Source organism: Erpetoichthys calabaricus, chromosome 11, assembly GCF_900747795.2.
Source record: "Erpetoichthys calabaricus chromosome 11, fErpCal1.3, whole genome shotgun sequence".
NCBI classification, from domain to species: domain Eukaryota; kingdom Metazoa; phylum Chordata; class Cladistia; order Polypteriformes; family Polypteridae; genus Erpetoichthys; species Erpetoichthys calabaricus.
Genome location: NC_041404.2, coordinates 68,863,647 through 68,890,389, shown reverse-complemented (window position 1 = coordinate 68,890,389; position 26,743 = coordinate 68,863,647). Strand labels below are relative to the sequence as shown.

Sequence of the window (26,743 nt, the reverse complement as noted above, 5' to 3'; positions counted from 1 at the left end):
AATTGAAATTTGGTGGTATTATAGAAAAATGGAACTCAGTCGATTCATTTTTTTTTTGTTTTTTACTGAATTACAGCACACTACAAAGCTACTGCACACTGAGCTAAAACACCCTCATACCATCCTCCCGGCCAGTGAAAACACTTTCTGCAGTATATGGGTAGAGCAGTAATTATTCTTAATACACAAGAATCTCTCTATCACTCAAACCCCACCAATGATGCCTGGTGTGAAAGATCAGTGTGAATCGCTAGTTCGCAGCACAGCTTGGCAAGATAAAATATAATGACTCATCAACAAAAAGAAAAGTTGTTTGTAGGCATATGTAACAGGGCTCAAAACAGAGGTCACAGAACAGGTAGGGGAGTGGTATGGGGGGTAGTAGGAACTAAGGGCGAAAGTTACTTTTAACCTAATATTTGTGATGAGCCAGCAACTTGGGAGAAATTTAATTTTTCTTCATAAAATATTACAAAACTATACTGCTAAGCGATCAGTTAAATTAATACCATTGAGACAAGAAGAACAATGTTAAATGTATATAAAAACTTTCATTGACAATGGGACTATACTTCTCATCAAGCAGCAGGAGTGTCCTGTAGCCGAGAACTTTCAGTCTAATCAGCACATTGCTCCATCATGCACCTGAAACCCCCAATTGCTTCCCACACTGGCGACGGTATTGTATGTTGGCAATATTTTGAAATGACAATGTGACAAAGTAATATTCAATACATCGCATATCTTTAGTACCTAATATGGAAAAGACATTTAAAATTTTGGGAATACTGGCCCATACTACTAGCCCATTACAAGAAGTCAGTCTTGGATATCAGTATTTTGATGAGTCCTTTCATGTTTTTATCATTTTATAGATGATTTTTCGATCATTTTATTGTTATTTTTATTGTTTTGACAGTGATATCACTGCAACAACATTCTCAACTATGATTTTGGACGGTCACTGTCATTTTGCCACCATTTTGAATGACAGCAGCCATGCTGATTATGGTAACTATGTCCTTTGCCATCCATACAATGCAAAAGGTCATACAGTTGCTTCAACAATAAAATATGGCACCACACATAGTTTAAAGTGCTGTTTTTGATACATTTTTTTTTTTATTCACAAACCAGGAATTTTTCATTTTTCTGTCCCCATTTCTGGTTTGTATAATTGGATTTGAGAATCGATTTCTTTACTGTCTTTCTGTCTGCCCTACAATATAGCTCTGCTCATTACTTTTAAAGATTGTTCGCCTCCTGGTATTAATTCTGTAGAAATTTGCCAAACTTCAATTTGAGTCACAACAAAACTACTGCATTAAACAATTTTCTGACATGGATTTACCATTATGTTTTACATTTTTTCCATAGTAATTAAATTTATAAAAAAAAAAAAAATTATATACACACACACACACACACATACACATACATACACAAACATGATAACTTATTAAAGAAATATTAACAACAATAACAGAAGGAATTATAGCAACACAGTGGGTAATGTTGCTACCTGCCCACACTTAAAATAGCCTATTTCCACTGGGATGTATTCTATGTGGCGCTTGCAGGATCCCCTTGCATTAGAATTAATCCTGATTAGGAGAGTGACATGCTGCTAGGTTTATTAGCCTGGTTCAAAATTCTGTAAGTAAATGACATCTTGGTCTATCATTTTAGTCCAGCATCACAGGTATGTAAAATGTGCACCTTCTACTGGAAGGCAATGTACCTGGAGCTTGTGACAACATCAAAATGATTTAAAAAAATCATTAAAAGAGAGGAGGCAAGGTCAGAAATTGAGAATTGCCTATACCCCCACTTAAAAATGATCAGAAATATATTTCAGATTATTTACTTATCTATCTATTCAGCCATTACCAAACTTAGTCAAAATCCATCTGATTTAAGAAAACATAGCCTATCTTTGTAGTATCAAAAAATAGGCAGGAAAAGCCTAACCCAGACAGAAATAATGGTAGCTCTCAAAAAATAAATAAATAAAAACAAAGACAGGAAAAATCACTGCCCATTAACTGCCACGATCCCCATTTGGGGATCATGTCTTTAAACCGGGAGGAAATCCTTCTCCAAACCAGCCAAGAGTCGAGTTCCTGTTGATATCAGAACCTCTGGAACTGGTCACTACATTGAACACACAGAAATGGGCAAACAAAGGAAGTGTGCAGTGTGTATGACTAACGCAAGAAAACAGTGTTGTAAATGTAATGTTGGACTACATGTTGAGTGTTTTCCAGTATGGCACCAAAACTAGGTAGTATGTGTCATGATCCCCATTTGGGGATGGGCCAAAATTTTGAAATTTTGGAAAAAGTACAAATGTTGAAATTCAAAATATATGTTTTCCTTATTAAGCAGATGTTAATCTATAACAATAAAGCGAAAATATTCGGAAAAAAAATTTGGCAGTTAATGGGTAATCAAAACATGTAGCCAGTATTGCTGAAGCAATAAACAGACCAAACCATAAAATTTCAGAGAAACTGCAGAACATTAGCACACCTTTAGATATTCCTAGACTAGAGGTGCAATTTTAAAGAAGATTTCAGTTTTACTTTATTTTTTTGACATCACAAAGAATGCTTTTTCATAATTATGCCAAAGACTGTGCACTACTTTTGTGTGATATTTCAATCCCTTCTTACACTGCGATGTTGCTAAAAATTTGTTGCACAATACATTCTTGTTCAAGTCAGATACTACAATACTACATACTTGTTTTGGTAGTTTCTTGCTTGGCAAACCTGTGATGAACTAACACAAAACCATAAAGTTTCTCCGGTCTTTTTTCAATTAGGGACATTTACTTTATTTACATATTTATTTAGCGGAGGTGGATCCTACTTCAGACAAGTTTGTATAAAACACAACACTGCAAATATGCAAAATATTTCCATTATAGGTCTGTGGTCAGGGTGCACATTATACCACATAAAGTTGATGACTTCTGGGTATATTTGTGCAAAATTTGGCACTTACTTATTACAATATATAATGATGTCACAAATGTACTTGATTTTGCCTGCACCTTCTTGTGTCTCTAATAATACTCCTTATAAGCACAACAATTAAATTGTTTGGATTAAACCTCCACTGTTTTTATTAAATGTCAAATGGAGACTAAAATTCTTGAATGGCAGTAGCACTATACATATTATATAATGCACATGTATTTGTCACTAAATCATTCATTTTCTAATTATCTTATGAAATTTTGGATTGTCAAAGGCTAGTGCCAATTTTGGTAGCATCAGTGCGCTGGCAAGAACCAGTCAAGGAAAGGGGGCCAGCCCACTTCACTGCAAATTTACAAACACAAACCAACATTCACTCCTCCAGGGCTAGTTTCTAATTGCCAATTAATCCAAACTGTGTATTTCTAGTATATAACAAGACCCATGCAGACATGGAGAGAACATGCAAAAATTCGCCCCAACACTACTGCAAATGATTCACTTGTTACTAAAGATCGTTGTATTGCTGTTTTGCTCCTCTCCTTAGCAACGGAAGCCCCTCTTGGGATTTAGTTCTATTCACAGATGTCATCCTTTCACACTCCGTTCAAAGTGCAAAGTTCACTTCTGCCAAAATAGGCCTACACATTACAACTTATTAAATCAGGTCACTCTGTAATATAGACTTCATTAAATCCCCACATTACGAGTTTTTCATTTTTTTTTTTTTTTATTTTAATGATAACTACATCCGTTCATTTATATGAACAAATATTACTGGTAACATTCCTGCAGAAACATCATATTCTGGCCATGACAAAATGTCAGTTACAACCTCAGCATAATCCAAATATACAGTGCGTAAAAAGTGTGTAACAGCCTCTATTGTTAAATAGAGACACAAAACTGATATCAGTAAAACAGCAACAAGCACATCAATATCACCATTCCAGATTGCAGCAGAAATACTGGGTCTTTGGCATAATTAGTTTTTTAGAACAGTACAACCATTTTAGACACCAAAACCAGCATTTATGACAATATAACCAAAAATATCATGAGTTTCAAATAGTCTCGTGGTCTCAGTATAAAGCAAAGTTGCAATCATTAAAAAAGGAAAACTTAAAGTTACTTAATAATAATGTCTTTATTGCAATGGGACCTAATTTAACAAGTTGTAACTCAGCTTACAAATGGAGTGGTACACCACCAAAAATAATTAGCCACAAAGCCGAACTTAGAAATGACTTTTGCATAAAGAACTTGGAAGGATTTCAACTGTATATTGAAATCCAAAGATAACGTTCCACTTCAGTGCAATGTCTTAACAAACAAAAGTGAAGGTGAATAAAAAATACATTGTAATTATGTACAGGTTAAATTAAATGTTTCCATAAATATGTTTTAAAAAAATCAATACTTGAAATTTTACAGCAATAACAGTTTATTTAACACGTGCCTAGTTGATCAAGGATGAAAGCAGGAAGTGCAAAACGACACAACTTTACTGCACAATACCTTAACTGTCATTACTGAAAATGATGTCAAATCTGTAAATGTTTCATTAAAAACCACAGACATATAAAAGTATACAGACAAGAGTGGAAAACAATTAAAACAAAAACCAGGAAATGTGTGCGCTAACTTGACTATCACAATTCGACGTCATGAATTAACAGTAAAACAAGACCCAATCGTTGACAGCGAGCTATTTTTACATTGCAAAATTAGCTTCTATACAAAGCAGCAAACGGTACAATGAAACCCTTTCCATTTTATGCAAGTGTAACGATTCTCTTGCTCACTTCATGCTATGTTCTTTCTCCTAGTTATGCACCAGACGTTAAGAAGCACCGCAGAACTATCAATGAGTTAAATAATATGCACGTTGTTAAAATGAGCTTTTATCGGTGCCCAGCCAACCAGCAACAGCGCAGCTCCGTGCAAACAGCGATCTGCTCAGCCCGGCTAACTTGCGCTAGGGATCGCTCGCTGCCTGACTGTGCCATCTAAAAGATGTAGAATCCTCGCAGGTACATTCCAGAATCCGCTCCTCTTTCAGAACAGAAAATGCACCAGTAGACAGTATATTTCTAAGTTTGTCAAGAGCTGCACACGTAGGTTCGAACTTAAAACTAAAATTAATTAAGCGCGTTATTAATCCCGTTCACCCTGCACCTTTTCAGAATCCTTGGCAATTTCGCAGCACGAAATGATAACAGTCTCACTGGCGTCTACAGCGACATTAACGACAAATCTGTAGGATAGGAAAGCCGGAGACACCTTTCCGCGTTACGCTCCAGCAAATTCAATTAGAGGAGCAAACACTTGCAAGAACTCCCTCGCGCACTCATAGACATTATGAATCGAAATAAGAATTTATATAACGATGCCCGATATATTTCAATACTCACAGTCCAGGAACCGGAAGCCCTCTGGTTGAAGCAGACATGGGAGTCGCTGTTAATAATGGTCGGGAATAGAAGCGGCAGCGCGAGAAAGATAGCTGACGGAGGGGGGAGGGGAACTGGGAGAGGGGGGAGAGCAAGATCAGAGAACAGCCGGTCTCACTCGTGTCACGTGCCGAGGGCGCGATCGAACTAAGCCGCTGGCGGAGGCACAGCCCGCCTCGTGACTCTGAGCTGCAGACGCGTAGGCTGAAACAAAAAAGACGACCAAAGCTTCCTAGCTTCGACGCCATTACGAAATTGTGACAATGATGTCCGTGACAGCACTCACCACTGTTGAATGTGCGTGATAACACTAAGGCACGTGTTGAAGACAGTTACTTAAAATGTTCATCATATATGACAGAATATTGCTATAAGAATGTTGGGCTGAAAGAAATAAACTTAAGAATCAAATGCGTCACTTGAGTTTAACAGTGACGAGTTTACTGGTCTGTTACCTGTTTTCGAAAATTTAAATATTTGTGTTGTTTGAATCATTTTACGTTACTACTGACATTTTAGCACCCTGAAAAAAACAACTGATCTTGTGCGGTAAAATGACTTGTCGCATTTCCTTTTCGGGATCGGTTCTTCAAGACGTACCAAAAATTGCCATGCAGTCGGATTTTGATAATTACATATAATTTAATGCTGGGAAATTCTCCCAAAGTTGATGTTGTTGTAATGACGCTGAAAAGTTATATAAGCCAGGGATGAGTCACCCACAATATGAGGTGAAATTCCTTTATCAGCGCCAGGGGCACCTATAAAAATGGAAAGCCTGCAAAGTCACAATCAAAATCTAGTGCGGCAATGACGAGCGACACTAAGTCACCCAAAACGACCCTGTAAAGAGCAAAGAATACATTGTGGCACTAAGTGCCAACGTTACATTGGTGTCAGAAGCAGGATGAAAAGAAGACCCATCCTCCGATTTTAGCAAGTGCTAAGTGCCGCTGAGACCGCAGTGGACCAAGTGCTTGGCTCTTCTGAAGACTTTCTGGAGAGTCTCATGACTGAGATTCAAGATCTGGCGTGCCATTTGCAGCATCAGTACGGAAAGGAAGGCGACTGGTAAACTGATACTTTTGCAGCTCCAGTAATGTTTCTCTATCAGCTAAGGTCCATTGGCCTAGGTGCACGAGCGTCAGCGGAGCTTCTGGCTAATGGAACTAGGAAAAAGTGTGTAAGATCGAGTTTTCAGTGACTCCAGGTAAGCAATGTGAAGAAGGGCCGGTGGTAAAGCTGCAATGGAGAGAGGGTCGCAAAGCAAAGATCCGAACCTGGAACAGTGTTTGCGGTATCAGTTTAGTGAAGGAAAACAGCCAAGGGTAAATCTGCAGCACCACACAAGAAGGTTCACCTGCTCATTTGTAATCAACAGTTCACCGCATAGAAGGGCGCTGTTTAATACCTCCACTGCACATAACATTTATGCTGTGCCACCTAACAGCAAAGTGCTCAAGACCTCTTGATGATGTGCTTTGTCAACGGCCAAATGACTGCAGGAAAAAATAAAGACTGCCCCACCATTTTAGAGTTGTGTGCTATTTCAAGAAGTTGGAAGTGTTCACTGGGGACAGTGACTTCGAAGGGACGGCTATGTAACGTTGATGGGCAAGTTGCATCAGCCAGAGATGAGTCACCCATAGTATGAGCTGGTACTACATTACAGGCAGAAGGGATACCGATAAAATCAGCAAACCTGCAAAGTGACAAACAAAATTCCATCAAGTGCGGCAACGCCATCTAAAATAGCCATGTAAAGAGCAAGAAGATCCATTCTAGCACTCGGTGCTGGTGCTACATTATTTTCTACTCATCCAACCTTCTTTTTAAGGCAACACAACCAGTGATGTTTTTTGGCAGGGAAATTCTGTTACAGCCATATCAGATTTGTCCTTTCTGTGTGTAGGCTTCTCTAATGTTAACATCAAGTTGCCAAACTAATAATATTTATTTCTCTTTTGCTAAAAACTATCAAAATATCGAAGTTCATGCACCTTTCACATCATGAAAAATATAAACCATACAACCGAATGCTAGTGCCTGGTCTGTCTCAAGTGGTATCAGATCATTGTGATACCCTATGATATCTTCATCATTTGACAACATAGAGCCATGTACATTTAAACACTAGGCAAATCGAGAGCCTCACAACTTGAAAATCTATTGGTTATGAACTGTCACAATTCAAATGGCAATTCACGTTGAGAATCTAACATCTTTGAGGTGAAAAAGGATATGTTGCAATAACATGGAAATAATACACAAACTAAACACACTGCACAGCACGAAATGCACATTATAAAGTGTGAGGCCAGACATTAATAAAAAAAAAAGATTTTCTACATATTTTAAGAGCGCTGACAAGTTGCATCAGCCCAGGGATGAGTCATCACTACTATGAGCTGGCATTCCATCATGAAAATGGGCAGTCTTAGAGCCAGCTGCAGGGGAGCCTGTAATGTTGTATATTAATTTCATCTAATGTGGCAATAGTGAGCGGTCCTTTTAAGGAGAGCAAGCTACCCAGAAGACAGATGTAATAAGCAAAGAATTCTTATTTGGCACTCGGTGCTGTCGTTACATTGGTGTCAGAAGCAGGATGAGGATTAAACTACTTAGCCAAAAAACAAGTGCCACAAAAAGCTAAAATTGGCTGTATTGGCTTTTTTTTTGAGGAACGCCTGAAGAGTCTCATTGCTGAGTACTGGAATTCCATATGCAGCATCAGTACAGGGGGGAAGATAGCTAAGAGACTGCTGCCTGTTCAGCTCCACCACTGTTTCTCCATGGTCCATGGTTGCTGGCATAGGTTTGGGCTGCGAAAAAGGGTGGGGAATCGAGTTGCCACTGAACCAAGGTGAGCAGTGTGAAGCAGGGCTGGTGATAAAACTGTGTAAGTAAAATGGCAAGGCAGATCGTAGAGGCATTACAGAGCGGGCATTGAGGGGAAGTCTGACACCACCAATTTGCTATGTCAGTTCAGTAAAAAAAGGCAGCCAAGAGATATATTCGTTGCTCTAAACATGCAGGTTAGACTACCCACAGATAATGGACAGATCCCTACACAGAGATGCAGCATTTTACACTCCTACTGCATTGAAGGACTGCACAGCACTCAACATCTCTGCTGTGCCATCTGAAAACACGGCACTCAACATCCCTGCTGTGCCACCTGACAACAAAGTGTTCAAGACCCTGACTGATATGCCATTGCCAGTGGTTGCATGACTGCAATGGAAACAAAGACCACACTACTGTTTCAAAGAATCTGAGTGCCATTTCAAGGAGTTGGAAGTGGTAGCCAGGGACAGTGTCTTTGAAGGGAAGGCTATGTAATGGCACTGACAAGTTGCATTAGCCTCAGGATGAGTCACCACTTCTATGAGTTGGCATTCCATCATGTAAATGAGCAGCTTCAGAGCCAACCGCAAGATAGCCTATAAAATGGCAAGATTGTAAAATCACACATGAATTCCATCTAGTGTGGTAACAGTAAGTGGTCCTATTAAGGAAAGCAAGCTACCCAAAAGCAAAATGTAATGTAAACAGTGAACATTTCATATTGGCTACAGATTCCATATCTTTCCAATGCCAGGATTCTGCACTTCTTTGAAATGGGAGCATCATACTCCCGACATCTTTTCCACAAAGTAAAGGCAGCACATATAGTCATCCTAAGGTATCTTTTTAAAGTCTAGCACAATCCTCCAAGGAGGTGGGTGAAAATCAAAATGCAATGTAATTCCTTTTGAATGATGTATTTCTAACACAGATCTCCTTTTTTTATTTTTAAATTATTGTGGCCACCTTTAAAGGAGAAAATGGTAGTGGACTTTTTGAACCTCTTCGCTGGTGTGAGCTGCATGGCCTGTTCTGGGAAAAGCTTGAATAAGAAGTGCAAACACACAATTAAAAAAATAATAACAGTTGGTCTTCATTTTAATACTGGCTAAACTGGAAAGTTTATGGATATGGGGATATACAGCTCCAGTTACGGAGAACACTACAGGGTCCGTTGGTCCAAGCCCTAAGCCAGAAAGAGGCCTGCAGCACCCAGCACGAAGACAATGTTATATACTACAAGAAACTAATTTTCTTTTAGATAGGTCATTACATCGAGGATATTTAAAAAATAAGTTGAATTACAAAGGAAACTTATTATTAGCTTATTATTTATTTTGCACAACATCTGGTGGAGCTGTACCCTACTGGCTCATAATGCAGACACACCACTGGCAGCAACATGGCCATAAGACATCATCCAACCCTGGTTGGAACACCACTGCATTGTTGCAATTTAAATTTACATTTATTTCAGGTGCAATAATTCACTATGTGCCAACTGTCTTAAATGATAACTGTTTCATTAAAATGGCTGCTTTCTTAACTCCAACTATAACATTTGTTTATGTTATCCACTTACCCTTTAACCTGCTTTTTTCACTATGGGATATCAAGCAGCCAGGGCCTACTGTAGCAGAACTGAGCATAAGGTAAAAAGAAACTTGCACAAAATATCAGTTTATCCCAACAATTTAAATTTTTAAAAGTTAAATTTGTTTCCTGTTCAGAAATTTACTATAAATTAAGACCCACTAATCTTAAATGTTTTGTAGATTATGGAGTAAAAGGAATGCTTTATTAACTCAAATAAATTACATTGTTTTCCAAGTCATATGCTCCATTTACACCCTATAAATGACTAGTACCCTGTCCAAGGGTTGTTCCTGCTTTGCGCCCTATGCTAGTAGGGATTGGCTCCTGCCCCCCACAACCCTTTTTAGGATTAAGCAGGCTTAGAAAATTGTATGATAGCTTTCATCTAGTTGTCCATTTCCTGGGCTTGCTGTTTTGAATAAAGGTTCCTGGGGAGCCAATCGGCTTTCCCGTTAGCAAAAGGCAATAACAATGTTGGACTGGATGCTACTTTATTGCAACTATTTTAATTTTTTTAAAGTTGATTTTCTAATTAGCAACTGTCTTTGAGGTAGACCATTATAATAAAAGTGTTTTCTTAACCCACACTAATTACGTTCATATTCTATTATATGTTTAATATGAAAAATGATACAAATTGTGTGTTAATAACTGTGAATTATAGTTTATGATCTGTAATACTTATACATGCAGAACTAATATACAATCACTGGCCACTTTCTTAGGTACACCTGTTCAACTGCTTGTTAACACAAATATCTAATCAGCCAATCACATGGCAGCAACTTAATGCAATTAGGTATGTAGACATTGTCAAGACAACCTGCTGAAGTTCAAACTGAGCATCAGAATGTGGAAGAAAGGTGATTTAAGTGACTTTGAACATGGCATGGTTGTTGGTGCCAGACAGACTGGTCAGAGTACTTCAGAAACAGCTGATCTACTGTGATTTCCATGCACAACCATCTCTAGGGTTTACAGAGAAGGGTCCAAAAAAGGGAAAATATCCAGTGCGCTGCAGTTCTCAGGGTGAAAATGCCTTGTTGATGCCAGAGGTCAGAGGAGAATGGCCAGACTGGTTCAAGCTGATAGGAAGGCAACAGTAACTCAAATAACCAACGGTTACAACCGAAGTATGCAGAAGAGCATCTCTGAATGCATATCATGTCAAACTTTGAAGCAGATGGGTAGCAGGACAACACCCCAGGTGTCACTCCTGTCAGCTAAGAACAGACAACTGAGGCTACAATTCATATGGGATCACCAAAATTAGACAACAGAATATTGGGAAAACTTTGCCTGGTCTGATGAGTCTCGGTTTCTGCTGTAACATTCAGATGGTAGGGTCAGATTTTAGCATCAACAACATGAAAGCATGGATCCATCCTACAGTTCAGGTTGGTGGTGGTGGTGTAATGGTGTGGGAGATATTTTCTTGGCACACTTTGGGCCCCATAGTACCAACTGAGCATTGTTTAAATGCCACAGCCTACCTGAGTATTGTTGCTGACCGCAGTGTACCAATCTTTCGATGGCTACTTCCAGCAGGAAAACGCGCCATGTCATGAATCTCAAATCATCTCAAACTGGTTCCTTAAATATGACAGTGAGTTCACTGTACTCAGATGGCCTCCACAGTCACCAGACCTCAATCCAATAGAGCACCTTTGGGATGTGGTAGAACAGGAAATTTGCATCATGGATGTGCAGCTGACAAATCTACAGCAATTGCGTGATGCTGTCATGTCAATATGGAACAAAATCCCTGAGGAATATTTACAACACCTTGCTGAATCTATATCATGAAGAACTCCAACAATTCTGAAGTCAAAAGGGGTTCCGCTACTAGCAAGGTGTACTTAATAAAGTGGCCAGTGAGCATATATCTTTTATGGGATTTTAAAGTGCTGAGAATCTGAATCTGAGGTCTGTTTCTGTGTTTTGACAAAGCTTAATTTTTGTTTACATTATTCCACAACACCTTTTTGTTTTCACCATAGGCGCTGCTATCTCAAAAACATTGTGCTGGCCTTTGCCATGGAAACCCACCTCAAATTTCCCCAGGACACACCTTTAGCTCCTTTAGCAATGTCAAACAAGTTATTGTATAACAATATATTCCAATAAATCCAAGGTAGCCAAGCTTGACGGATAGCAACCCTTTACTTAGCGACAAATTAAAAGTTTTCTTCTGAATTCCTGATCTTGTACCTACTCTCAATTTTTGACTCCGTATTTTGATTGTGTTTTTTGGAAGCTTCTGATCATTTTTATTTTTTTACCTTTCTCTTTAGACAGAACACGCAGCAGTGCAGGACGAGACTGCAAAGGTTTGCACTGCTGTCTCATTGCTCCAAGGTCCTGAGTCCGATCTCTGATGCCGTCACTCTGTGTGTAGGTTATATTTTTTATCCTTGTCCAGGTGGATTCTTCAATAGGTTGTGTTGCAGTTCTAAGCAATATGCTTGTGATGCTAATTTGGCCCACTAAGAAAGGGTGCATACTTGTCTGTGACCCCAAACACGTGTCTTATTTTTTTTCTGTTGCTGTGATGGACCCTCAGCAATCCTGTAAGTGGGTTACAAAAATTGACTAATAGATGCAATAACTCATCATTTGTTGATGAAACAGCTTCCATTGAAACTCACCTTCAAGCTCTAACCCTAAAAACAAATTTAAATTCTTCAGTATTCAGTCTATGGCTAAGTATGGAAACTAACAATCCTAGATATGCTTATTTTTTAAGTATCTTAAGCAGGTTCAAGCCATATCAGCTTTCAGTCTGGAAGAAGCACCATGTAAAAAATGGCAGCTAAAATTCATTATACTGGCCTGATGTCAGTCAGTCAGTCATTATCCAACCTGCTATATCCTAACACAGGGTCACGGGGGTCTGCTGGAGCTAATCCCAGGCAACACGGGGCGCAAGGCAGGAAACAAACCCCGGGCAGGGTGCCAGCCCACTGTAGGGCACACACACACCAAGCACACACTAGGGACAATTTAGGACCACCAATGCACCTAACCTGCATGTCTTTGGACTGTGGGAGGAAACCAGAGCACCCGGAGGAAACCCACGCAGACACGGGGAGAACATGCAAACTCCACGCAGGGAGGACCCGGGAAGCGAACCCAGGTCTCCTTACTGCAGGTCCTCCCTGCGTAGTAAAGAGCCACCGTGCCACCCCCTGGCCTGATGTGTCATTCCATATCCATATTACTAACCGAGAATGCTAAACCGGATGATGGACGCAGGCACATCCGGCAATGGGCCGTAGCTGCAAAAAGACGTACTGCGCAGGCGCAAAAAGAGTCCGCGAGAGTCGGCTGAGGAGCCGAGAAAGGCGGACAAAAGAGGGCGAGAGAGGCGGATGAGGGGCCGCGAGAGGCGGACAAGACCACAGAAAAAAGGAGTGAGCACAGGAAAAATGGAGAAATGAGGAAACGCAGGCAAAGCACGAAACACATTGCACACGAAACTAGACCCAAAAAAAAAAAAAAAAAGAGGCTCGCGCACAACAGCAAGGCACCCCCCCCCCCCCCCCCTACAGGCACCGGACGGGACACACACCAAGAGGGGGATTCAACAAGCCCATGGAACACAAAAAAAAGAACACAAAACCACCCCACAGACCCTACAAGCAAGGGACGGGACACACACAAACAGGGGGATTCAACAAGACACAGGAACACAAAAAGAAAGAAGACGCTCGCGCGACAACAATCCTCAACCCCCCCCCCCCCCCACACACACACACACACACACACACATCCATAAGAAGTGACACCCAAAGCCACATATTCTAAAGTGAACATCAACACCTTCACACTAGACGACATAGGTGTCAGCATTGGTGGATCTCCCTACAATAAAGCACTATTAACCGTTCAACTGCAGAAAAGGAAACATTAACAGTGACTGCGATCCTCCTTATTACTTATCCATATTTCACATGCTGAGAAAGAAACAAGTCATGAATACACGGTCACGGGTACAAAACGAAAAGGAAAGGATAACAGGAACAAACACACGAACACGAAAGAAACAACAAAATAGACGGCTATGCAGCATAGGTGGATCTCATTACAATAAGGCACTATTAACCGTTCAACCGCAGAAAAGGCTCCATATTAACAGTGAGTGCAATACTCCTTATTACTTATCCATATTTCTAAAAGAAAAAATGACTCGACTCCAAAAACGCAAAGCTCAACTAAAGCTTCTAACTAACGATGTACCTAAAAGTAAAAACTTTATGAACTGCATTACATCCTACAATAGTTCATTTAATATGCACAAATCTACATCCTAGATCCACATGACGCAAACTATCAATCAAAGTGCTGCATCGCAACAGGCACGGATTCAAAACGAAACACCTCCCGTCTCAGACATACGTTAATGGCAGCGAAGGCTACAACGGGCTTCTCACACAGCACAGGCAAATCGATTACAGCTCCAAAACAACACGTCCCAAATACTACACATGCAACAACGCGCCTCTCAAACGGCACAAGCAAAACATACACCAGGAAAATTCATTCGGATTAATGAATGTCATTTGCAATAATTGTCATTCAGTTCACTTCCCTGAAGAAACAACTGGCAATACAAGTTATACATTTACACGTTGTTGTCAAAAGGGTCAAATTACACTGCCTTCTTTACATTCATATACTGAATATCTACAGAAGCTTATAACTGACGATGTACCTGAAAGTGAAATCTTTATCAACTACATTAGATACTACAAATCGGAATCCACTATGAACATTAACGGTGGCACTGCACGTGACATACGTCTTGAAAAAATGTTGTTTATTGATGAATGTTCAATGGCATGAACAAACGTTTATGAATAATAATATTCGATTTGGAGGAAAGGTACTTTTATGAGGAGGAGATTTTAGACAGTGATTAGCTATTCTTCCAGATGCCATGCACTCAGCTATTGTTCAGTGCTCCTTAAAATACGCAGACAATTGGCATTGCTTTCAAAAGATACAGTTAGTAAAAAAGATACGATGTCCAGAACCAGATCATAACAATTGCTTATTACAACTGAGAGATGGTACACTCACTAATACAGATGGACTTCAGCCACATATTATTACAATTCCTCAAGCCTTTATCTGCGACGACTTAGTTACAGAGAGATTTGGAACAGCAATCTCATTAGACCAAATGCCCCTTTTAACACAACGCACTATATTATGTCCAAAAAATATTAATGTGGAAAACATAAATACCCAAGTCATTCCATTACTTCCTGGAAAGACACAACTCTTTCTAAGCTCTGACAAACTTGACTCTGATCACAACAATAACCATCTTAAATGACCTTACAAGTTCTGAGCTGGAATTACCTTTTACACTTAAACGGCGTGTACAAAGAAATTTTCAAATAAACCTTTACACTGTGCCACACACTTTATTGTTTGCTTTCTATTTGCATCATCTACACCGTCACACTATTCTATATCTCATTCATACATCACGCTCTTTGTCATTCCCAACACCAGGGGTTGGCGAGCGAAGCGAGCAGGGGGCGGAGCCCCCTAGTACAATTAAGAGATGGCGCACAAAAAGGCTTGTTTTCTTTTGTTTTGTTAGTTCTGTTTTCTGTGTACAGACTGGAATGGAGACAAGGAACATTCATTGGAATAGAATATTTCGAATGTGGGTCTGAAAGTTCATAAATGCTCCACCCCAAAGTATTCTTTTACCACTGTTCCACTGTTCCATTGTTATCCTCGGGCCTAGCGGCCAGGGTCTGTAATACACAAGGCTGAAAATTTAATATAAGCCGCCAACTCTTGGAGAGACCTAGAAAGACAATCTTTTAGATCACTTTGGCTGGAGTGTTGTCATCATTTGTGGTATACTGTAAACAAAATACATAGTTTCACTTTAACCACCTGAACAATTCAGCTCCATAACAGGCTACCCTATCCAAAGCACATTTACCAGCATCAGGTTTTTTTTAATTTTTTGTTTTTTTTCTCGACCAAGAATTCTCATAAAACCAGTACTGTTACAGCCCTAAGGTTTACATTCAGTATTTCTTGCTAAGAATAGCCTAGTGCAACAGTGGATAGTGTTACTGCCTATCAGTTTCATACTCAGATGAGGATGCCTTCAATGGTGAGCTGGAACATTCTCTCTGTATATCCTGTGGGGTATCCTCCCACAGTCCAGATACATGTAGTCAGCCCAAAATGACTGGTGTGGGTAACTCTGTGTGTGTGTATGTATGTGAGTCGTCCCCTAGTGGCTATTATCTCTCTATAAACCTCTTCATGAAAATTTGGGTGTAAAAAATGGATTAATACATAGAAAAAAAAAATATATATATATGTGGAAAAGATTAGTGCAATCTGTCTATCTTGATTCATTCTAAATAATTGTTTAACAAGAACTTAATCATTTTGCAAGTTTCCTGTAAAGAAAACATAAAGAATTCACATCTCTCTATCATATAAAAAAAATCTTGGGACGAGACAAGACTTTTTCAGAGAGACGAGACAAGACATTTTCAGAAAGATAATTTCACGTCCCACGAGCCAAGACTTTGTTCTAAGAGATGAATTGAAAACCTAACAGGTCTAAGTGGGGGTGAAAATAAAAGACAAACAGTAGAAGAAGAAAAGGTAAAGAGTAGAAGACAAAGTAGAACATTGTGAAGAGGTTCAATAATGTTGGCACGATACACATGCAGAGCAGGTTAGAGATTATGAAAGTTCTAAAATCAAAAGGCTCAAAAAACTGATAATAAAGATTGTATTAGCGCTAACAAACATAAATTGTTAGTTGGTGAGATAACATAACAGTGAAAAGAGATCAAATATATGGACATAGAGAGATTGTTCGGCTTTAAAGTTTAAGTGGGAGACTTGTAGATCGTCTAATTCGTGTTGCCATCAGGGAAAAGTAGTGTTTCTTCCCAATGAAGAGGCGTATCCGCGAGAAATAAAAGATTTGTTATTTGGTGAAAGTGCAATCCACAAACACTACAGGCAAAATATCTGAATCTACAGTAATCTGTTTCTGTTCGCATGATTCAATGCTAAAAACTTATATTTACACGATTCAGGACCATATGCTATGAGAATCTGTGGCGCTGCAACAATTAAAGCTACTACAAGTTTAATTTCAAAGAAACCACAATTCGGTCAGGTTTATATTTAGAATCACAGAGAAGCGATGCAACATAGAATCGAAAGAGTTAAAAGATCGGATATATTAGAAATTCTATAGCCAATAATGGATACAAATCCATACGTCCAAACGTGGATAACATTAGACAACAAAGGATATCTTGATATGCCATTTGTATTAAAACGTTTACAGTTTCCCGTTAGAATAGCTTTTGCAAAGACAATTAACGAATCTCACAGCCAAACTTTCGAAAAGGTTGTTTTATTAAATAGAGAGAAAGAAATTAAATTCAATCACGAGCAATTATACATTGCGTCCATGCATATGTAACAATTCCCATGAAAATAAAAATGTTTAAATTGTACATCCGCATCCCCATACGCAAGTGGCAGAACCGCAAATAGGCTAGCGCATAGTGCAGGCCAGGGGGTTGGCAAGCAAAGCGAGCAGGGGGTGAAGCCCCCTAGTATAATTTAAAGTCATTCAAAAGCTGCTCAGCAAGTATATGAGGTGCTTATTATATAAGCAAAATTCATCCCTCCTAAATGTAACAAGATCTTTTAGATTATCGTGACACCTCAAACATTTATAGTCTATTGGCTTTTTCTGTGTAAATTTTGCCCTTTGTGTACATTGCATATATCCAGGTTTCCTCTGTCTGCGAAGGTTATAGGTATTAAAGGCTAAATCCCAGAGGGGCCCACAGGACAGTTGGTGCAAACCAGGGCACCTCAGCCCACAAGAAGGAGCTACCCCTCCCTAACAGTTGCAGTTTGTTTTCAAAGCGGTTACCACCACCTCTGCCATCAATGGAGTTCACAGTCAAATACATCTCTTCATCAGGTCTTCTACTACATTATTGAGGAACCTTACAGAATGTTACTTGTATAACTGTTACAGTCTTACTTTGCCTCTGTCGCAACGTTTTTGGAGTGTGTTGCAGGCATCAATTTCTAAATTTGTTTATGTTTAAGAAATAGAATTAAGTTTGTCGGTGAAAACATTGAAAATCTTTTCTTTGTCCTTTTGCCCGTTAAATACAGGTTCAAGCAAATTACCGAATTACAGATTTTAGTTTTTACTGAATTTTTAGAAAGTGTCCCAACTTTTTTAGAAATGGTGTTTGTAAAATTCTTCCTAGAAAAACAGTCAAACCAGGGTTTCTGGAGCTATGAGGCAGCAGCCCATAATAATGATGCCAAGCTATGTTGTGTTTTTGCTGTTTTAGAATGTTAATGCGGCATTCTACGATTAGATGAGTGTATCATCTTGGCTACATTTCTCAAAATTTAAGCACAATTCTCTCTAATATATTTATGGCAGAATTTCAGTGTTGTATGGCATAGACATGATTATAAAACAGAACTCAGCACAACTAGCTCTTTCTTGTTATTTAGTAATTGTAGATGGAGTTGAGCGACACAGTGTCACAGTAATAAATACTGTCTGTGGCCTCACAGGTTTAGAAGACTGAGTTTAAAACCAAACCCTGGCATTCCAGCCTTCCACACCCTGTGCTGCAATTGCATGTTCTCCCTGTTTCAAAGTATGTTTTCCTCTGCATACTCTGAATTTTCCTACCAAAAATGTTAGAATTATGTTGATTAGACAGTTATAAGTTGAGCAGTGGGTGCAACTGTATGCTCTATGATGGATTAATCCTCATAAACCTGTGCTGCTGCAATAGGCGGTATCTTCCAGTGACCCTCTACTGAAATAAGTGGGTTTGAAAGTGGATGAATGGATATAAATGGTGCACCTGCCTCCAAATGTCAGATATCACTTTGCACTTCAGTGTCTGGACACATAAAAAATGCAAACAAAATATTGAACTGTAGGCAAAAGAACTTGTGAAGCTATCAGGACAGTACTACACAAAAAGTGCTAATAATCGATGTACAACTTCTTCCAAACTCTGAAAAAAATGCAATATTACTTTCTACCTTGTGCTAGTACCCTCAGGATCGGCAAATACAACCCTGTGATGGAATAATCAGTTAAGAAAAATTATTGGGCAATGCATGGCTATAAATTACTTTTTGTTGTTTATTTTAAAAGGAAAAATTAATTTAATTTCCTTGTCAAAAAATTAGAAGTGCTGCCCAACGTTTTTCTAATAATGGGGCAATATCATGACCTGCTTTTACTGTCTTGTCTCTTTGTTCTATTTTTAGAAAAATAAATATCCCAGTGGGTCCAATAGATTATCATTACATGTGCATAGAATGAAAGGGCATCATCGTATCTGGGAAACACTCATTTTTCATTTCATTAAATATTTCAGAACAGATAAGGATGTTGCTGCTCTGTATGTTGCACTATGACTAATTTTATAAATATCGACATGAATAAAACAGCGTGAATTCATATTGACAACTGGAGATCGGCTGTCCTTTTGGTGCATCAACTTTTCACAACACGGCCGTCGCTTGCCTTCTGTCATTGCCATGTAACTCCATTTTGAAGGTGCTTAGACTGCGATGTTTTTTTGTAGGAGAGAGGAGGCAGATTATCGCCTTTTAATTGTGATCTTGGTTAGCGGATTTTGACTTCTCCGGCTCTGCACAATGGCTTGGCGTGCTCCACGTCTCACATCCCACTTTGTAATTCTCATTCCCCGGGCCACTTATGTAAAGAGAAAAACCTGAGGCCAATCAATTTACATTACCATTAAGGCCATACCCGATTATGAGAATAAACAAGTCATGTAATGATCAACAGCTAATGTAATTAATTAAACGGGCCCCGACTTTTGAAGGCAGAAAAGCATCACTGTCAATGGTTTCTCTTTTACAGCTACGTGCGGATGATTCTGCAACTCCAGTGTGTCTTCTGTGTTCCTCGCGATGGCTGATGATCCATGATTGTCTGTTCAGAAGCAAGCTCGTTCATACTGCAAAATGCGACCACGAACGTGGTTGTTTATTATTGATGGACTAATGTGCTTGACATACTGCCAGCGACGTATCTAGGTCCTAATATGGGTTTATCGCAGTGTTCTAATATATGTTGATTATATCTGCACGATAATTATATGGTTTTGTTGACTATACTGTAGCGCACTAGCTTTCTCTTTTCACCAAATTCATTTAGAGGGAGGCACGTCTGGGCCACTGCAATACCCTCGCGCTGCGCTTTGCTGCCTTTAATTGAGTTCTGCGCACAGCCAGGCTGTTACTGTTGGAGCGCGAAATGCATTCGAGCCAGAAAGCTCCACACGACCCCCGCACCGCACACCCCCTCCTTCCCCTCCCCTCCGACCTCGCTGCTCAATGTCATCCGCACACACTCTGTGGAGAAAGCGATTGCACAGTCTTTTTCTTGCCTTTGCTTTCTGCCTCTTCCTTTGTGTCGATGCGTGTTTTTCCTTATTGAAAGCAAAGGTTAACCTCGACACTGGCTGCCTTACTTGTTCATATATATATATATATATATATATATATATATATATATATATATATATATATATATTGATCACTCCCCCGCTGCACTGTTTAAATTCAAAACTAATAAGCAGTGAAAGAAACCACAAGCTGAGTAGGCGTCGTGTTTTCGCCCGATAAATGTATTCTGCCCTTCCCCCCGCTCGTTCTCGCTGTCATTTTGTTTTACACTCTCTCTCTCTCTCTCTCTCTCTCTCTCTCTCTCTCTCGCTTCTCTTGGCTCGTTGGCCTCTCTAATGTTTTCCGCTAGCTCGTGTACTCTGCCTCAGAAGAGAAGCATTGATTTGGGAAATTTGGTAGTATGCGTCACAGCCTAAAAGCTAAAAGTGATTTAAGTTTTTTGTGTTTCAGGAAAAAATCAACAGTGTAAATGTGATAAGAGAAAACAATAATGAATAATGTTTCATATTTGATCAACTGCTTCCTGTTGTTTAATTCTCCCTTCATGTTTTGTCCAAAGGTAGCCTAAATGTTATCGCAGGTTGCAACTGGAACCTTTTTTGATTTCTTTTTCTCCGCAGCTGAATATTTTTTTAATCGAATATTGTATATTCTCATATAAAGAAGACCGGTACACTCACTTTGGTATGACGGAAGATGCTTGGCTACAGTAATGCCCCTGATCATTATACGATAAAACCCTGCAGAGACTTCTAGTGAACATGTAGTGATAAGGAGGGGTGCAATTTACGACAGTGAGCCACAAGTCCATTCCTACTGGTATATCTGGTTCATAGTGTTTTGTTTTTAGCATCGAGTATGAAACCTTGTATAAAACATTAAAAAGACGATGTTAACGAGTCTGATGAGGTAGAGGTGTATTCCCAAAGCCTGGTGGTCTTCTGTCACTCCTGAGTATAGAAATGGTGAATTCACAGTACTTTTTGTAACATTTTCTTCACAACAATGGATTACCACTTTCTAGCATCTTGTTCTCTGATTTTTCTTTTTTAAACGATAATGTCCCTTGGAAGACTACCTTCAAACGATGTGTCTTTTTCCCTTGCAGCTGGCCAAGAGTGTTTAGTTTTTCTGCAATTATCGGTCACATTTCTTAACACTCAATATGGCATCATATATTAAAATAGAGTTACAGGTCTTCAAATAATTTTTCAGCAAGCCCATGGTGAAACATTACTTAACACAGCAGACTAAACACTGCAATGTCAAGGACCCTAAATATGTTTAGAACATTTAAGATTTTTCACCCCTGTAAGATCGACAAAAAACTGTTTCATGAGGATCATTTCCTTATAGCATATCTTGAGCTTGAACCTGAAAAAGTGATGATTTTTAAGTGGCCAAAGATTACCTACTATCCATTAAAATGCGCAAAATGTTTAGAATTTTTGGTTTATAGTGGATACTTCTTGTTTTAGATGATATAACCACAAAATCAAATACTAAGCACTGAATTTCTAATGCTAGAGAATAATGCAGACAGTCCTCGTGTTATGAACAAGTTCTGTTCCTGCCAGTGTTCAAAGCACAATTTTGTAAGTGGGAACTTGAACCGAAAATATCCGTTAACATAAATACTGGAAAAAATGCATTATGCTTCCTTACTTATTTTACAGTTAAACATTTCAGACTTATTAATATGAAGACAGCAAATAAGTATTACTTTACTTTAAATCACAAAACAAATACTTCAAACTAAAATGAACCATGGGTTCTGTGGGTGCTATACTTGTCTGTGGTGGTGAAGTGGGAGCAGAGTCTAAAGGACAAACTCTTGGTTTACCATTCGTTATACATTCCAGTTTTTGCCTATCGTCCTGAGTTATGGGTAATGACCAGAAAAATGAAATTGTGAGCACAAGCAGCAGAAATCAGATTTTCTTCACAGGTGTTATGAAAATAATTTCTTTTGAAAAATTTCTAAGGATTTCTGGGTGTTTGCGAATTTAATTCTTTGATTATTTTCTGGATTGTAGCCTTCGTTTAGAATTTGACTTTTACTAAATGTCTTTTTGGATGACATTATTTTTTTGTCTATGGGCAGCCATTTTGTGGGTACAGTCATCAAGATCAAGGTCCTGTTTCTAGGGCTGTGGCCTCTAAGGTCATTACAACGTGGTAATTAGTAAGGGGTTAAAAGGTTGTCTCAACTGCCATTTCGCATCCAAGATCGGACCAAACTAAGCAACTCACTTTACTTGTTATTTTGATTACTTGTTATCGAAACAAAGCTCTGCCTTTTGATTCTGATTTTTGGTTTAAGATTCAGCTCTAACATTCTCTCTTTTTGATTTTTGGTTTCAACCCTAACTTTGCCTTGATTCTGGTCTTTCTCTTATAAGTCACTTCTATTTTCTGAAATGACTGCACTTTTTGCAAACAGTACATAATCTCAGATCACCATGAGTGACCCCGAGAAAGAACAGGAGTTTTTTGATTTAAAAGAACTAAAGAAGAAGGTTGATGTTGTGTAAGAGCAAGTTTCAGAAATGAACTCTGACCTCTATGAAAAGGTGTTTGTTTAAATAGTTTTTTTTAGTGAAAGAAATAAATACACTTGATGGGAAAGGGGGAACACTTCTTGAAACAAAGTGTGTTACTAGAAAACAAAGCAGAGATCTTAAAGAGAAAAATTAATTCACAGGGAAATGTGGGGGAAAAGTTGAATCTCTCATTTAGTATTGGAAGGTTATGTTTAGGTAACCAATGTTTCTGTAAGAACCTATTTATGGTGCCAACATTAGTGAACAATGCTGAGGCATCTGCTTTTTTGGATTGTGGAGCAGTGCAGAATTTTATTAGTGTTTCAATGATGAAGGATCTGGCAGTCAGTCCTTTACTTTTAAAAATTAAACCATGGACTGTTTCAGTGGATGATAAAGATAGTTAATGGGTCTCTGGGATATATATTTCAATCTATACATATGAAAGTGGGGTTATTTCACAAAGAGATATTGAGCTTTTAAGTTATTCCATCCTCTATCTCTCAGCTTATTTTGGGTCTTCCATGGTTACACTAATATAATTCTGTAATGAATTAGGAAAACAAGGAATATTCTTATTTACATAATATTTTCACCACAACTCCTCCCACATTGCGAATATGATTGTGCCATTGATCTTTTACATAATGCACCCCTCCCCAAAGGTAAAATCTATTCATTAACCCAATCAGAAAATCAAGCTATGAAGGAATATATTAAAGAGACTTTGAGGAATGCATTTATTATTCTTTCTTTCAGTCCAGTGAGGATGGGCTTTTTCTTCGTCGAGAAAAAGGATCAAGAATTGTGAACCTTGCATTGACTATCATGAGTTAACGAAAATGCAGTGAAGAACAACTACCCCGTTCCATTGATCTCATCATTTCTTAATCATGTGAGAGATTCCACCACTTTTTCAGAAGTGGATTTAAGAAGTGCATATAATTTGATTAGAATAAGGGAAGGAGATAAATAGAAAACTGTATTCAGCACTACTAATGGACATTACAAATACTAGATAATGCTTGACTTGACAACATGCTGGCGGTATTTCAATCTTTAATCAATGATATTTTCAGGGATGTTTTTGGGCATTATGTGTTTGTCTCTATTAATGACAATTTAATTTTTTCCAAAGATTTAGAAACTCTCATTCAAGTTCATTGTACTTGTAAAGTACAGTAAAGTTCTGTGATCTAATAACTTGTTTGTAAAATTAGATGAATGTGAATTTCTTACTGATTCAGTTCAGTTTCCGGGTTATGAAATCATGCAAAAGGGGTTAGTAATAGATCAAACAAAAGTCTTGGCTAGTTTAAATTGGAAAACAATAGAGTGTGAAACAGATCCAGTGCTTCATAGATTTTGCAAATTATTACAGAAATTTTATTAGGAAGTTCAATTATATTTCCTATCACTTCCCTGAAAAAAAAATTAAGGAAAAAATGTATATGGACACAAGAAGCTTTTGGCAAGTTAAAGTCTTTATTCACCACAAGTTCCCATTTTGAGACACCCAAACCACTCATATCAATTCATTTTTAAAGTTGATGCTTCCAGTATTGGGGTGGGAGACATTTTATCACAAAAATCTTCCGATAAAGAAGAAATTCATCCATGGGCCTTCTTTTCAAGAAAACTATCTTCTGCAGAGCATAATTATGATTAAGGTGACTGTAAGCTTCTGGCAATTACGTTAGCTTTAGAGGAATGGAGGAATTGCCTAGAAGATGTCTAGTATCCACTTGTAATCTACACTGGTCATAAGAATTGAATGTATTTGAAGTCTGCTAAACATCTAAATGCATGTTTATTCTTTAATTGTTTTAATTTTGTAATTTCCTATAGATCTGGAAAGAGAAACGGTAAAGCTGATGCTCTATCATATATTTACGAATCTAACTAAGTCAATCTGATCCTGAATGCATTATTTCACCAGAAAGGTTTTTAGGAATTATTGTCACGACTTCATCATACAATTTTGAAACACTGATTCAAGAAGCCCAGTCTACTAAGCCTCAAACTGTCACATTACCAAGGGGTATTTATAATATACATTGAAACCTACATTATAAGGTATGAGACTGGGGTCATGGGTCTAATATATTTGGTCACCTAGTAGTGTCAAGAAATTCTAGGCAACCTCAAGAGATATTTTTAAATAAGAAAACATGAAAAAAAAAAAAACAGAGAGTATATTTTGGCACGTGAGGGTTGTTTTAGGGCAAAATCTTCTCAGGGTCTCCTTGTAGGTTTGTTGTAATCTATTCACGTCCATGGGAGGTGCTTTTGCTGGACGTTATCACTGATCTCCCTCTTTCTAAAGATCGTTTTTCCTAGTTCGCACATTTCTTTTTGTAAGAAGCTCCCTTAAACTTACAAATTATCGTATGTAAGTATTGTTTGTTTACATGATTTCCCATCTTTATTTTATCAAAATATGACTCTCAATTTAACTCTAGGTTTTGGAGGGTATTCTGTGATAAAATGAGACGTACAGTAAATTTGACCTTAGGATATCTTCCTCAAACCAGTAGGCAAATCAGAAAGGGTTAATCAAGACCTTGACAAATTCCTGAGATGATTAAGCAGTTCAGGTCAGGTTAATTAAAGCATACAAGGTCGAGCAAAAAGTTTGGCTTGCAACTCATGATTTCCACCTGAGGACTCCGCCCTATATACTAGCACCATATTATATAGGTACTTATGTCATCAGAATGTGAGTGGGACCAGTTTAAGCAGGCCCACTTCAGTCTAAATTTGTTTCTACATATGTTTCCCGGTTAAAACCTGTGGGTTATAGTCCGTATTACTCTAATAAGACTCCTCCTCCACCAGTGTCAGTGGATGATTGTGAAGAATTTGAGATTCAGTTCAATTCAGATTCTCGACGTCAGGGTAAAGGGGATTGAGTATCTTGTATATTGAAAAGGGTATGGCCAAGAGGACTGCTCTTGGGTCTACTCCAATGACATTCATGCAACTGATCTATTTTCTAGGTTTTATAACAAGCCTGGTTGTTCAGAGACCACACCCTAGATATCTCTGTTACAAATAGGGTTTCTTTTGAAAATAATTCAGGCTTTTCTCATGCTATAAAATCATCTAGGTGTCATTTCTGGGGTTTATGAACTCAGGGAGTTTAATTCTGTGGTTATTTTTTTACATTGGAGCCTTTGTTTAGAAACTGACTTTTTTACGGTCTGCTACCACTATGACCCTCACCTGGAAAAGTGGTTAAGAAAATTATATAAGAGGATGAGATGAACCACAGATATGTTAACCTCTCGCTTAAACTTCCTACAATTTTTGATAATAATACAGTGCCTGATGAGTTGAAAAAGGCTGCTGGAACCAAAAGTCACTACTAACCGATGATCGATACCTCAGCAGAGATGTGCTGGCTGCGGGTACTGCCAGATCCAATGTGGGTACTGCCTTTTCTCCAGTTAGAAGCACATGAGATATAGCATGCACATGAAAAAGGTGTAAAACCTCATTCAAAAAAGTTGTTGCAAAAAAATATTTTGAGTAGCATAAACAGCTTTATGAATATTTTAACAAACTTATTAGTACCACAAGAAAGATGTTCACATCCCATTTTTACTAATGTTTCTCTTAATGAGACAGATCCAAAACTTTTAATAACTTTTCGTACACACCTCTGTAGTGTCAATTATTCTGTGTGCATTTCATTTGACAGACATTCATATCCATCCATTTTCCAACCCGCTGAATCCGAACACAGGGTCACGGGGGTCTGCTGGAGCCAATCCCAGCCAACACAGGGCACAAGGCAGGAAACAATCCTGGGCAG

At 38.5% G+C, this 26,743-nt stretch overlaps 1 protein-coding gene across 2 annotated transcripts in view; it reads right to left on the bottom strand.

The window, feature by feature from the left end:
• LOC114660537 (methyl-CpG-binding domain protein 1-like) overlaps nt 1-26,743 on the bottom strand; it is a 417,772-nt gene that overhangs the window by 321,234 nt on the left and 69,795 nt on the right. Inside the window, exon 1 of one of the 2 annotated variants that reach the window (XM_051933485.1) lies at nt 5,399-5,638. The exons of the other annotated variant lie outside the window; for it this stretch is intronic. The gene's annotated coding sequence lies outside the window, so the exon portion shown is untranslated. Of the gene's footprint in view, nt 1-5,398; nt 5,639-26,743 lie in introns of those variants that run through there. 2 annotated transcript variants of the gene reach the window in all.